The 14,572-nt window shown below is 40.5% G+C and overlaps 1 long non-coding RNA gene across 2 annotated transcripts in view; it reads left to right on the forward strand.

The window, feature by feature from the left end:
- The first annotated feature begins 1,076 nt into the window (after positions 1-1,076).
- LOC127475136 (uncharacterized) overlaps positions 1,077-14,572 on the forward strand; it is a 121,570-nt gene continuing 108,074 nt past the window's right edge. For both annotated transcript variants that reach the window (XR_007906103.1, XR_007906104.1), the window contains exon 1: positions 1,077-5,849. This is a non-coding gene — a long non-coding RNA (uncharacterized LOC127475136). The remainder of the gene's footprint in view (positions 5,850-14,572) is intronic.

The raw sequence follows: 14,572 nt of genomic DNA on the forward strand, positions 1-14,572 counted from the left end.
TGTTCCTTGGAGGCCAGCTGCTGTTTAGCAAGGTGAAGCCACAGCTGATGTCCCTTGGAAGGGGATGATTACAGGCAGAGGCAGCATCCTGCTATGCTGCCTGGTCGTAGGAGGCTAAAACACTATCAGCTCTCAGAGCCTCCTCAGTGGTAGGGCTGTCAGCAATCCTCCAGTTCTTGGTAGCTCTCAATTTTCAGGTATCTAACAAGGGCCCTTCACTCTTAGTAACCAGGGAATATTCCCTGGAGACAAAAAATCCTGTCAGATCATATAATTAAAGACTGTTCCTTTCTGGTTTGGTCCCAAAGCATTGCGTTCAGGATCTGGGGTTTTTTTTTTAAACACTTACAGGATTTTGCTCTTATTTGGGTGTGTGCAGCTGTGGATGGGAATGCAGACACAAGGAAGATTTGTATCTGATCTGAGGAATCAATGTGATGTGTACAGAGTCCTAGAAACAGCCTGGTCCTTCACAGATTCAGCAACACACATTCAGCAATCACGGGTTGTAAACACTAATTCAACACAGTATTTTTGACACTGAGTGCTGTCTATTTTTCAGTAAAAAATCAGTAAAATAACTTCTGGCACAATTTTAATATACATTTCAGTAAACAATGGTTTTTTTCTGTCTTGCAGCATTGAGTAGCGCAGCTTTAGCTTTAAGGGGTAAATAAATCAGAATGCGTGCATTGGTCCGGATGAAACCTGCAATTAGCAAATATGAAGAAGTTTAATTGATATTGAATTTTATTCACTTACTACTGAAATTTGCTTTCCCAAAAGTTTGTTCTGGCAAATATGTACAAATACACATCATATAACTTACCCACCAAAGCTGATTGACTGCAGCAGAATTAGTCCCAATATTAAGCATAAATGCCTGCAGGTATTTACATGGTATCAGACCCTTAAGGTTGAAAAGGAATTAATTGAAATTCACACCTTATTTGGTTGAAGGTGGACATTGAGTCAGTGTTTGTATGGAGATGCTTTTCATTTTGCAGCGTGATGTCTCTTGGTAACAGACAGGAAACTCTGTAAGAAGCGAACACTGAGCAGTGAAGCAACTTTAATGTAAAAGCTTCTAAAATCGTTGGGGCTGGGGGAATATTTCCTATCGATGTGCAATGAATGTTTTGAAATAAGAAATATATATTTTGAGTGTAGGAACTCTCTGAACATGTCATATTTTTCAGAACCCACACAGTGACCCCAAAAAAGAAGACAGAGAGAAATCTAGGTTTATTTTACAAGCAAATAACAGAGATGCAGATGCAGTGGCCCAAAACAATTTCTGGATGTTTACTGGTCTTTATTTGTAAACCAAAGTCCACATTAGAAATGTAAAGATGACAGATTTCAAAATATTTTTATGATAGTGTTGTCTTTTCAACACATATTTCAGTCACTCCTTGCCTATTTTGAATCACATAACAGTCATAAAAAAGAACATATTCTCTGTGCTCACCAACAAATGTACCACTACAGGAGGGCAGCCCATGGGGCCTCCTGGAATCAAGGAGCAGGATTTTTTGTTGCGTTATTTACTGATTTACTCTTCCGTAGGAACAAAGCACTATTTGATCCCCCTTTTTTTTCCCACTAAATCTCATTTGCTCAGTAGTTTACCCCCGTCCATGTGTTCAGTAGAGGTATTTACAGCACTAATAAAAGCATTTTTCTATGAAGGGTCAAAAATCACTGCTCTTAATACTTTTGTGGATCTGTTTTTAAGCATCATCCATTAGTCATAGCAGTTATATTACAGTGGAAACTGAAAAGTGCTTTTTTTTAGTGTCAGGATTAATTAATTAATAATTCAAGCATATGTTAGAAAACACTCTTTTTCTTATATCACTAATTATGCAAGACCCAAGAATTATTGCCTTCATACATTATTTTAGCCATCTACCTGCAGAGGGGAAATCTGCCGTGTTTTCACTGCTTAGCATGTGGGAATTTAGTGATCTTCTCTTCCAATATGTTATGTCTGCAGATTAGAAGAGACACAGGCTCATTCCTGGCCAGGAAGCTGCTGGCTCCATTCTCATTATGGCAGATTGATCAGTTTATACTGATTACAGGAAATGGCTGTTAACTGGGTGAATAAATAACACAACTTGTGAGCAGGGTTTATCTTAAAATTTATTATTCCTTTCTTCAAAAATGATCATGTAGAAAATCAGAGGAGGGACCATAGTGTTCCATTTGATGGCAGAAAGATTTTCTTCATTTCCAATAATGGGAGATGTCCATTTCCCAGTTTACACAGAGGGAAAAGTAAGCCTTTGTCTGTCCCTTTGAAGTTTCTCCCACAGACATGTTATATCCCAGCTAATATTAACAGCTCTTAGTACACAGTGCCATCAAGTAACTAGTGTGTCATTTTGAGAAGGAGTGATAGGTGGGTATTAAAACCACAGAAAAGCTGCACATTACCTGGGCTGCAGAGGGACAGAATGTGTCCTGCATGTGCCTGGGACACTGGTCAGGACTTTACAAGAGGGCTGTTTTGATTTGGGAAACACGTCCCACACCTTGGGAATTTGCCACTCACTTCACCAAGAGATGGGGAAAGACTGGTGAGAAATGGAAGTGCAAGTTCACACATTGCAGTTTTCTATCTTGAAAGCAACCTATTCCACTGACCACACTCTCTCTGCTCATTTGGGGAAGAAAGTTTAGTGGCCTGCACCGGACAAGAATATTTTATTATCTTTATTTTTCTCTCACATGTAAAAATTAATTATGTAACTAAACTTTTTGCATTCAAGCCATTCTCACTTCTCTATATTTTAGCATTGTTGTGCTCCTTTACTTCATTTCCAGTCTCATTCATAAGAAACCAGGGGTTTGAATCATATTAGAATTATTTGCTTTGCCAAAAGCATGATTAAAGTCTGAAACAAAACGAAATTTAATTTTAGTATCACTGTGTGTGTAGAGTAAATATGTTGTTTACAGTAAAGTTTTCACCTCCATTTGCTTTTGGTGCTTATTATAACTTAATAAGTTTTTTATTCAGTTTGTAAAGTGCCCCTTTTTAGCCTCTAGCTGCTGGGTGACACCATCTGTGATTTCCAGTGAAATTAAATTAAGTGAAAATTCAATCAACAAGAAGATTGTTGCTTCCACAACTTCACTGAGTGGCTTGGGATCATGTATAAGTGACATGTCTTTCACACAGGAAGCACAACTGCTGTGTGAGCCAGTTTAACTTAAAGGAGGAGATTTCCCAGAGAATGGAGTAGCTAACATACTATTTCCAGTGTATCATGCCCAGTTTAATTAATGATTAATTATCATTAATGACCCTAGCTCAGCCCTTCTTAGCAACAGGCATTCAGGGTGACCTCTCCATTATTCTTCAATAAGAAGCCTGTCTCCAGGTCCATCTTTATTATGTCCCCATGCTCTGAGAGCACAGGAGTCATTACCTGGGCAGTCCCCTGCATGCAAGCAGGGACCTTCCAGCTGAGGTAGGTTGTGCACAGTAATGTGCTGAGTAGAGGGTAGAAACATTCTGCTTAGAGACTGGAGCATGGACAATATGACACATTTGTTAGTCTTAATGTGCCTGAAATGACTGGTAGGATCCGAGGTGCAAGAACAAGGAAATAAGGGAATTACAAAAAAAAAAAAAAAAAAAAAGGCTGGAGGAATTAAGAAAAGAAAAAGATCTTTTCATACTTGCCATTCTCTCTTTTTTCTTTGTGCTGAGATGCACTTCATTATTTTCTCCTTTCACATAACCATATTATAATCTTTTCTTTTACCAGTTCATAACAGGAAGCATAATGACTGAGTTCAACAAAATACCAGTAAAAACATCCCTTGGGAAACAGTTAAGTGGTCAAAGCTTGGAAATGTGGTTTCTGCTACTGTATTTGCACTGACATTTTGCTCACCTCCCCACACACTTTTGTGAACGTATCTAAATAAAAGGTAAAACCTAATTCCCCTTCCACTGTAGTTCCCTTTGGGGCAGAAGGATGTGTATTTTTCACAACATAATTTTTACAGGATTTTCCAATAGGGCTTTACACTATCCACGGCCTAGATGACTCATAGTGTAGTTACCAAAGAATAGAAGTAGTGATTTCCACCACAGTGGTGAGCTAATTTAATAATGGACACAAATGATAACTTACAGTACCAGAACATCAGAGTATATGACAATAATCCCTGCACTTCCCAGCAAACACTTTGAAAAAGTGGAGATCAATGTCTAATAGTATCAGTTATTATTAGTATCCTCCCGACACATCCAGGTTTTTTTCATCTTCTTTACTACAAAAATGAGGTCACTTTGAGAATATATTGGCAGAGAAACTTTACAAGAAAACTTGGAGGCTTAGATGCTTGAGTTTTTATACCAGAATAACTTTCTATCATTTAACCATGAAGTCTGCAGAATCCCTTCCAAAGAACATGCTGTCCTCAGCTCAGGGAATGTGGACTACAGAAAGACTTAACTGATGGCAATGCAATTCATTTTTCATTTTTTATCAGTGTCTACAAATTTAGTTTCCAGGTAGACCATGTGGTCTCTTGCACATCCCCTTGAACGTGATAGTAAAGTGGGTAAAACCATTTGGTGAAGGTTAGCAGTGTCAAAAAGAAAAGAAAGAGCAAAGAATAAGACATCAATGCGAATTCTTTATACCTGAATGTTGTTTTATAGTTCTACCCCGATCACTTAGCCTAGGTTAGGAGTTTTCAGTGCAACCTGGTATATTTGGAAAAAGAGGTGTGTGTGTGTAAGCAAAACAATAGGTGTCACCAGGTGTCACTGTTACGTGGGCTCTTTTCTTTCTGTGTGAGCAAATGGCCCGTTTGGGGGAGATAATACTGTATTATTAGTTCATGCTTAAGCATTTGGTATAGAGCCATCAATGTAGGTAGAAAAGGCTCCACAAGTGCAGGAGAACTTGCTCTCTTCTCTGAACTGGTGTCATGAACATCATTTATCACTGGGAATAGGGAGAGCCACTGGGCTGAGGTCCCTGCTAGGGAGAATTGCCCCAAGTACTGTTGTAGCATCTCTGTTCTGGAATTAATGTGAATATGTATAAATAAAACAAGATGCATTGTAATGTCTCCTGGAAACACCTCACTGCATCTTCTTCACTGACAAATTGCCTGTAGAAGCCTGATCATCTGCTGCTATCTAGCAGAAGATAGATGTGGTACTGAAACAAGGTGCACCACTCGTGTGTGTTTGCTTTACAGTGTTAGTGCATTATATATCAAACAGAGAAAAAAAAGTGTAAATATTTGGAGAAGAAATGGTAGATGACTGTGGACTTGCTTTGACTATAAAACTGAAGACATGGACTTACCTGAACAAAGAACACATTTAAAGCTGCATTTGAAGCAGCAATGTACCTTTCTCAGAGGATACCATGTGACTTCCCTCAGTGTCTTGCATTTTAGAAATCCTAATTGATGCGTGGGTAGTGCACTGAATGACTCTCAGACTTGACCCAGGCTATAGCTTTATGACAAATCCCACTCCACTTCACAAGCAGCTTGCAAAGAGCCCACTTCTATCTTGCCCAGGGTGGGAAAGGCACAGGCAGGCACAGAGGAGAGTTGGGATGTCTGCTGAAGGAAACAATATTGCCCAGCAATCCCATGGGACAGGCAGTAGCCTAGGCTGGTATTTGCATACCACCATGGAAGCCTCTGGTATAGCTGCAAATATTTGATCTGAAGTGAGGTCAGTTAGTGTTGAGGAAGCTTTACTTTCAGCCTGCCTGGTGGCCACAGGGTGATAAGGAAACGCTCCTCTCTGGGCCCCAGGGACTGAGCTCTGCAGAGAAAGCACTGCAATACACCAGGGTGTAAGTATTGGTTGCTTCATTTTAAGTAATCCACCATAGAATACCATCTTCAGAAAAAGGAATTTCTAACAAATAAGACTTTTCTGTTTTCCAAGCTGCCTTTCTCCAAAGATTACTGGAGGCAATAGAAATCTTTAAGCTGATTGAATGGACTCTGCATCATTCCTGTTTTGAAGATTTCTTGCTTCCCACCTAATAGTGTGTCTTGTGATGTGCTGCATTGCAGTTTGGTCTCCGGAAGAAGCAGTGTTGGAATTGATGAATCATTCTCCTTCTTGAGATATTGCCATATAGGTCTATAGCTGTCATAAATAGTATTGCAGTGATTGAACTTAAAAGTCACGATCTGTGGAAGAATCTAATCCCCTTTGAACATTTACAGCTGCTTCCTTACCAGTAACTTCACCTGATTCACTTCAAGGGGTAAACCTCTTTCAAGATATTTTTCTTGCTTTGCTTAAGAAACACTATCCGTTTCTCTGCATGCTCTGACATTGCTTCTTCCCCTGAAAGCTGGTGCCCTTGGACATTTGAACCTCATTAAATTTAGAAAGCCCAGTGACTTGGGTTTGTTCCCATAGTGATGTTGCAAATCTCATATTTGCAAGGGAATTGCATGGGATTCTTTTTAAACAGATTCATTATCTCTTGTGGTTGCCGACACTGAGTATGATATCACATTCTCTTTTACTTAGAAAATATGAATCTGAGACCTTTTCATAAGATATGGAACTTTATAGCAATGTAAGGAAAAGGACACAATGCAGCAAAGGAACTATTCAGTACGATTAATAGTGGGGAAACTGCAGAAGGTAAAAAGAACAAGAATGGTTTGAGGCAAAAAACTTGACAGACATGATATGTACCAGTGTAACTTGAGGATAAATTTTAGATATGTGGGGAAACATTCACAGTCCTCTCACCTGTCTCGGGATAAGACATGCGACTTGCTGTGCCAGAGTAACAGACCTTTAACGAGTAACAATTCCTTCTTGTGGCTCAGCAAGCACTGTCCTGATCAGGACTGCCACAGCCTGCAGGTGCTATCACATCTCCATCTTAAGTACTTGCTCCTGAGCACTCAAAGGAGGACCAGTTTTATTAAGCCAGTTTGAGGCCATCAAAAAGATGATACTCCTGATAGCTCAGGACTAAAATAAGGTAGTGCATTACACACTGTGTAATAAAGATAGCTGGAAGCATTACAAAATGGCTGGAGAAATCTCCAACATTAATATTTGATTCAAGATCTTTTAGTTGTCTGTGGCATATTTTGATTGAGGAGGCTTGTGAGTATATTTATTTATTTTTAGATTTATGTAAATGTGCACAGTCAACATCTCTTGAGGCACCAGTATGGCATCAGTAATATATACAGCGTAGCATAGGTCCATTTCCATCAGAGCAAAGGAGCAGCAATCCTGCTCATCCCAAGAAGCCAAATACTGCTAAATTCCCTGAGGGAACCCTTGACAAAGCAGGTAACAGTTTGCAGCACTCCCACTGTGCTGGGAACAGAGTCAGCACAGTGCCTGGGAGGAATTTGTGTTTCAGGGTCACAGAAGCTGTTCTGACACAGCTGTGCCAGGTTCAGTGACCCAGCGGTGTTTGCTCAGTGCCCCAGCCAGCCTGGCAGCACATCAGCTCTTCTGCTGCCCCTGCTCCACAGCACACTCCAGCCTTTCCATCAGAAACCCTCAGCAGGAAAGCCAGGAGCCCCAGCAGAAAGAAAATGGCCTCGGGAGGTAGTGCAGGGCCTGGCCCAGGCTACCCTCTGGCAGGCAATGGGAGGGCACTGGGTGTGAGCTCTGCAGGGCCACCTCTGTGCCAGCCCCAGGGGAGAGCTGCCATAAGCTCCAGGCTGAGCAGAACTTGTTCACACAGAAAGGTGTGCCCCTGCAGCCTGGACTCCCTTCCTGGACTGCTTAGATTTGCTGATGTAAATTTTGGATTGGGGTAGATATGTGTTTGATTTTCTTTTTTAGTTCCAGATCTAATGTCCCACCTGCCAAGGAAATGACACATGATTATCCTTTAAAAACAAAATCTATCCTACCAAGCCCCAGTAATGCAGTTTTCTAAATAGGTTTGTCTGATGGGAGATTTGTTGTACTGGAGAGTCTTATGAAACCTCTTTAGTTTGCAATGATTCAGGAAGCCAGCAAATGACTGGGTGGTGGCTGTTATCCCAAAGCAGTGCAGCTCAGGGAAGGGCTGCCCAGGTCCTGTGTTAGGGATGGTGTCTGAGCACCCCTGGTCATCCTGCTGGGGAGGAAATGGTCAACTGAAAATCTGATTTTCCAGAAATATTTCAGGAGAGAAGTCCTGCCTGTCCCACCAGAACAGTAACTCTCCTCACCTTGAGATGTCTCTGTTGCTCATTCCCATGGGCAATCCCACCCATGGAAGGACTCCCTTTCTCTCCCTCTCTCCTTTCTCCTGGCTCCTCTAAATAAGCAATAAACAGTTTTAGACCTGTCACTGTTTTCCACTGGTTGGCAACTTCCACCTTTCTGAGGATTGCTTTTGTCTAGTTGTTCTGGTGAGTAATTCAGCTGCAGCCTGTGAGACGACAGCGATTCCTCATGGCTGATGGGCAGCTTTGTGCTCATGTCACAATGTCTTTGGAAAATTGTTAGCTCTCACTGTGGTAATTCAATTTTGATGAATACCCTGTAACTTAATTTGCCCTGTGGCAAAACACAGTTGTATAAACAAATTGGTTCTGTCCACACCCATCGTACCTTCACAGGGCATCATTTTAATATTAACCACTTTGAGCTATGATAGCTTGTATTGTAGACCTTGAAGCAGGAATGTGTCTGTAAGTACAGAGCAGGGCAGATGGTTTTAGTTGCACAGTACAGCTTTTACAGAGATCATTCACTGAACGTGAAAATAGCAGACCAAAAATAAAAGGAATTGCCATAATATGTCAGAAAAGTTGAGTTGTGACAGCCGCTGGGATACCCTGGCAGGGACCGGGACACTGCTGTGTGGGGTCCTGCACACAGTCAAACACAATAACAGTGTGTGTTCCAAGGAGAGCATAGCACAAATACTATAGAAATAAATTTTAGTTTGGCAAATGTGTTAAAAAATTTGTAAATTACTCTCCGTCGTTAGGATATTGTACAGTAATTACAGGAACAGCCTCCAGCCTGTTGTGCAGCTCAGGCTGTGTCTGTGCCGTGTGTCCAGGGCCCCATACCATGTTCTGCTGAGGAAGTACCTGGTCTTAAACTGCTGCTGGAATCTGAAATATGATTAGGAGCCCTAAAACCTGGATAACTGGCTTGATTATGTTTGATGAATGCCTACCTATGTTCATTGACTTTGGGGTTACATGGCTTCGAAGAACACCATTTGAGTTTTTGGATAACAGAATATTAAAGGTAAAATTAATAGAAATTTCCTGTATGATGTTTCCTTTAAATTACGGAAGTGTTGTACGAAAATATTACCAAAATTGTAATATTTGAGCCTAAGAAAGAAAGGAAAAGCAACATCAGGGACATGTTAACAGCAGCAAGGCAATTCTGGTCCCTTTATCCGTGGTGGCTTTTTGCAGGCATAGCTTTACCGGGGAAAAAGGGTGATGGAAGATGTTTTAAAAGAGATTAAAGAAACTGCCCCCCTTTGCACTGCTACAGAAATGCAGTGTGAAGCTGACCAGACTCACTTTTTAAAAAATTCTGATAACCCTATTGATCAGAGTGGGATTGTATCAGAGGTCAGATCAGCCCAATGTTATTTCCAGAATTGCCATTATCACCAACAGTTTCCATCCCATGCTCTCCAAACGTCCAGTTTGAACCCACAGGTGTTTCCAGGCACTCTTAAGGCAAACATGTGGCAGCAGCTCCTTGCAGCTTTTCCTTTAATGGATCAAGATGGTCTTAAGAAGGTATTTAACATATGCTTCCCATTTACCCCCTCTCTGATACACAGAGGAGTCCAGTAAGTGTGCAGATACTCCCCACGGCCCAGCTGCCTGGCACTGAAGGCTAGGTGCTATTTTAAAACCTCACTGGCATTAAAGCTGCATCTTCTGACACTTAAGTGTGTCTAGAAGTCCAATTCTTCCTTCTCACCAAATCATCTGTGCACACCCAGCTGCACCGTATTCATGAGGCGAGGAGGGGGCACAGCACGGCAGGAGGGGCTGTGTTTCCAGGCAGGATGGGCTGTGTTCCCAGCAGAGCACCTGGTGGGCAGGTGGCCAAGGGCAGCTCCCCAGTGAATCAGTCAGGCTCGTTGAAATTTTATATGTAGGTTTCAGTAAGCAGAAAAGGCTAATGTAGGTGCAAATAAATATTTGAGAAACTTACTTTCAAAACTCTGTTGTGATCTTGGGTGTCTTGGGTCCAGGGTGTTCATCACAAAGGGTATTCGTTGTTTGAAGTGTCTGCTTATGGATGTCCTCTTTGGATCTGTTGAGCTGCTATTAAAGGAGAAAGTTGGAAACATAAAAACTGCTGGTGTAAACCTTTTAAAGGATATGGATTTAGCTAAGGATACTTCACCCAGCAGCAAGAAGCCATAGGAAGAGCATGTCACTAGTTCTTCCCAAAGCAATGACCCTATGTTGTTTCTGCTCTCTGATTGTAGCAAGCTTTGTTTTTTAACAAGGAGCTTTGGTCAGTGCTATCTTGGACAAATTCAGGTTTCCCCAAGACTAGTTTGAATATTTGTGGCTAATGGAGAACCTGATCATACAGACAGTCGCAAATTGCCTTTAAATTGCTTATTCACAGGAAGCCTCAAAACTGCTTTTGTGTCTTGATGAAATAGTTTTGCAGGACTGAGAGATTTTTAGCCATAGACTGCACTAAGAACTAAAATTGTTCAACAGTGTCATGGGTTATAAACCTTGCACTCCAAGCTCTCTATATGGATCTGTCATTTGCCAGCAAGTAAAGCACGTGTTTGAATGCTGTCCTGGGCAGCACTGAAGGTAACGATGCCCTCAAATGCTTCACTGGCTTGGGCCTTGCTGTATGAATTTAAGGATGTGCCTAAATCTTTGCAGTATTGGGACTATAATAATTGTTCCCTTTTACAAAGATCAATACAAAATTGGATCAAAGTATTCCCCCTTAATGTAGAGCAGATATCCTTCCACCACCATTTTGGAGTTTGATCTTTTGAATTTTATTGTTGGTTGTGGGATTTGCTCAATCTTTCTCTGATATGCTGTGAAATGCTATTTCCACTGAAGGTGGTCTCTGTATTAAGATGCAAGCTGCTTTAACAGTTGATTAAGCATTGTGATTAATGATGATAATGGATGAATGCTTTTGTCACCAAAAAACTGCATGACCACATAGAAGCCTTAAAAAAAGAATTAAAAAATAGCGTTGTTTAATCTGTTTCAAGAAGACTGTAAATGCCTTGAGATATTGATCCAGCCTGGGAGCCTGCTTATAAGGATACTCTCTGCCTGCTGTAGTGTACTTAGATACAATCTAATAAGAGCTCATTGAATAATAAACAATGGTAGCCACCCAATCCTAAAAATTTAGATTGACGGAATTCCCTCCCCAGTGAAGAGAAAAAAACCTAGAGCTGCCCATAAACCCATTACTGTCCACTAACCCATAAGCCAATAGAAGATCTTGGATTATTGGGACTCTTAGCTTTAAGAGAAATTGCTTTCCTAAATTTGACCTCCCACACTAAATATAAAATATGGACCATCTGTAATGAAGGGATTGCAGCCCAAATAGCTATCATCTCTCGGTGGCAAAGGTTAGAAGGTTGATGCACATTGGTTCCATGGGGATGGGGATGTTGGTGACCTTTTGGCATGAAAATGGTCACTTGGAGCTGTAATGTGAGAGAAAGGGGTCGGGTATTAGCCACTAAAGACTCTCTGATGCTGTGTCCTTGTTAAGCTTTTACAGAAAAAGCCATGGAGGCATTATGGGAAACAGCATCAAATCCCATCTACCAGATCTGAATATGATACAGAGGAAAAGTGAAAGTGGATATATGCTCCATCTTGGTAACATTTCTTCAGTTCTTAAAAGGACAAATGTCATCTGAGCTATATAGAGCATTCATTTCAAAGAATAAGCAGGTAAAAAGAATAATCTTTTGCCACCCCTGGACTCCACTTTATATTTGACTGCTCCTGATGGGCCAAGTGTATAAGTACCAAGATGCATTCCCTTTTCTTGTTTGCTTAAGGAATCAAATATTGCAGAAAGCAAAACAAAAATACAGTATGCGGTCAAATGAAATTGCTGCTGTCCATACCCTGTGCTTTAGTGTAATTCCTGTAAATGATTGTGAGGGGCTATAGAGGGAAACACAGTGAACACAATGTTCCTTTTTGATCAGCAGCTTTTAACAAAGGAAGGATGTTGAACATCTGAAAGTAGGGAGTGTGGAGTTCACTGCAGGTCACCATTAAGGACAAGAACAAGGTAATGTAAGAGGCTGTGTGATTCCAGGTTGACAGGAGGATTTTAAAAGATCAAAAGTGTTTTATATATATGTTATAGAGGACCAGAAGTGCTTTCAGTCAACAGATGAAAATGCTAATGTTTAGAAATGATGAAAGCAAGACAAATGTGGTGGTGAATTCCAACTGAGTCATCAAAACAACAAGTATTCTTAGTCTGTGGTTTTTAAAAGATTATTGCAAAATGTCCATCAGTGCAGGTGTGGTAAAAATGGTTATTCTGCTGCTATATGAACAGCTCACTGCATTTGTTATTTTGGGATGGCAGAGTTGACAGTGAGTTGTGACTTGCAGTATTTGTTCTTTTAGATCTAGATGTATTTGAATAAGTCTGTTAATTATTTAAACTTTACATTGTGCTCTCTTCCTGTCAGTAATAGCAATAGAAATGTTTTTACTGTATAATTAAGGAGCTGGAGAGAAAAGAAAGAAACAATTAATAGCTGTTTCTGATAGAACCTTCATCAGTTTAGTGTGAAAAAGAAAAATGATGGAGTAATATTGCCACCAGCAATCCCTCAGTCAGGTGACTTTTTTGCTGGATCAATTCTGGTTGCTAAGCAACAAGCAAAAAGGCACAGTTATGTTTTGGTAAATCTTTTATTTTTGAATATTCTGTGCTGGAGTTTCAGGTACTGTATCTCCTTACTAATGCTCTTGATTCAAGATTCACAGTATCTTCTGAGCCATAAAAGCTCATCTTTTCTTATTTAAAAGGAAAGATGTTATCTAGTTTTCAGAAAAACTTTTGTGGTAATACACGTTTGAAAATACAAAACTGATTAGAGAATTTGTTAAAAAAAGCCACAGAAAAATCATTACAACAACTTTGACATTTTTGGTTAATGATATCTACATTAATGAGTTAATTGCCAATGCATCACATTTTATGCCACTATCAAATATTAATGTTATCAATGTTATAATAATAGCATCTATTGATATAATTGAAGCTTGCTTTCCAATAGGTGTCACCATGAATAATACCATTGCAGTATTAAAATCAATAATAAGAATATTAGGAGGGCATTATAAAATGTCAATACAATGAAAACCACTTAAATAAATGCTTGATATAAAACAAACTGACTAAATATACTAAGGTATAATTTAAAAGAATAAATTCACAACCCCATGTATAGCATTTTGGACATTGCAACTTTACCATTCGTAAAAACACTAGACTGAAACTAATAATTCAAAAAAGTTGTGACGAGAAGAAAATCATTGTGCATGCAGTGAGAAAAAATATTTTCAGAATGTATGATATGTCTGAGGAAAGTATAAATATTGTAAGTGGTTTGATGTTACATTTAAGATAAAGCCTTTGTGTTGCAACTGTCCAAAATCTGCTTGCAAATATAAATGCCTGTCTTCGTTTGAGGTCAGTCCAAGCCAGGCACACAGCTGAGGCTTGGAAGGATGTGTGCACTGTGTGTAAAGAAATCAGCTGCCCAGCCCCAGAAGAGGACTGGAAATTCCAATTTTCCAACATGAAACATCTTGTCAATCTGTGGCTATTGCTGTTCCATTTCAACAGTGGCAAATTGGCACAAAGCTGAGGGGCTGAGGGTAATTCTCCGTGCCTTTCAGCACCTGACAGTGATGCAAAAAAAAAGGAACATCACAAAGGGTCTTTGAAAATGTAGCACCTGAGTATAGCCATTGCTGTTTATATGGGATAGCAAGCAGGACAAATATTTTGAAAAAAAAAAAGGCATAATTAAGGTGCTTAATTGCCATCCAGTGGACAGAGTGAAATGCCCTCAGAGTCTGGTCTGTTGTTGGCATCAGCCTGGCAGGCACAGAGGGTGAGGTGGTCACCAGCAGCTGCCTGTTGTGGGGGTATTTGTCCCTATGCTGGGGCTTTCTGTGTCATATCAAGGAGGAAGACTGGCTCTTCTCCAACTGTGTAGCTAACTGGGGGAGAGGAAGGCTGAGGAAAACAACCTCCAGAGACTGCAAGGATGGCCCGTCCTTAGTAACACTGATCCTCAAAGATATCCCTTGCCCCTGGGAAGTAATAATTCACTGCAGAAAGGCAAATTTACATTTCTTTTTGTCCTGTGTGCTGTGCTGAGCTGGGTGGGAGGCAACAGGGTGTGCACGTGGCAGCCAGGTCCAAACACTTCTTCCTGCAGCTGGAGGTGGGCAGTGCCACAGTGGCTCTTTCCACAGGGCACTGCAGCCTAAGATATAATCAAACCAAGGGAGGCCAATGGTACTTTGAAGAAGGATCCAAGTTATTACCTCT

This window comes from Manacus candei, unplaced genomic scaffold, assembly GCF_025592945.1.
Source record: "Manacus candei isolate 608988 ecotype Guabito, Panama unplaced genomic scaffold, ASM2559294v1 h1tg000046l, whole genome shotgun sequence".
Taxonomy (NCBI): domain Eukaryota; kingdom Metazoa; phylum Chordata; class Aves; order Passeriformes; family Pipridae; genus Manacus; species Manacus candei.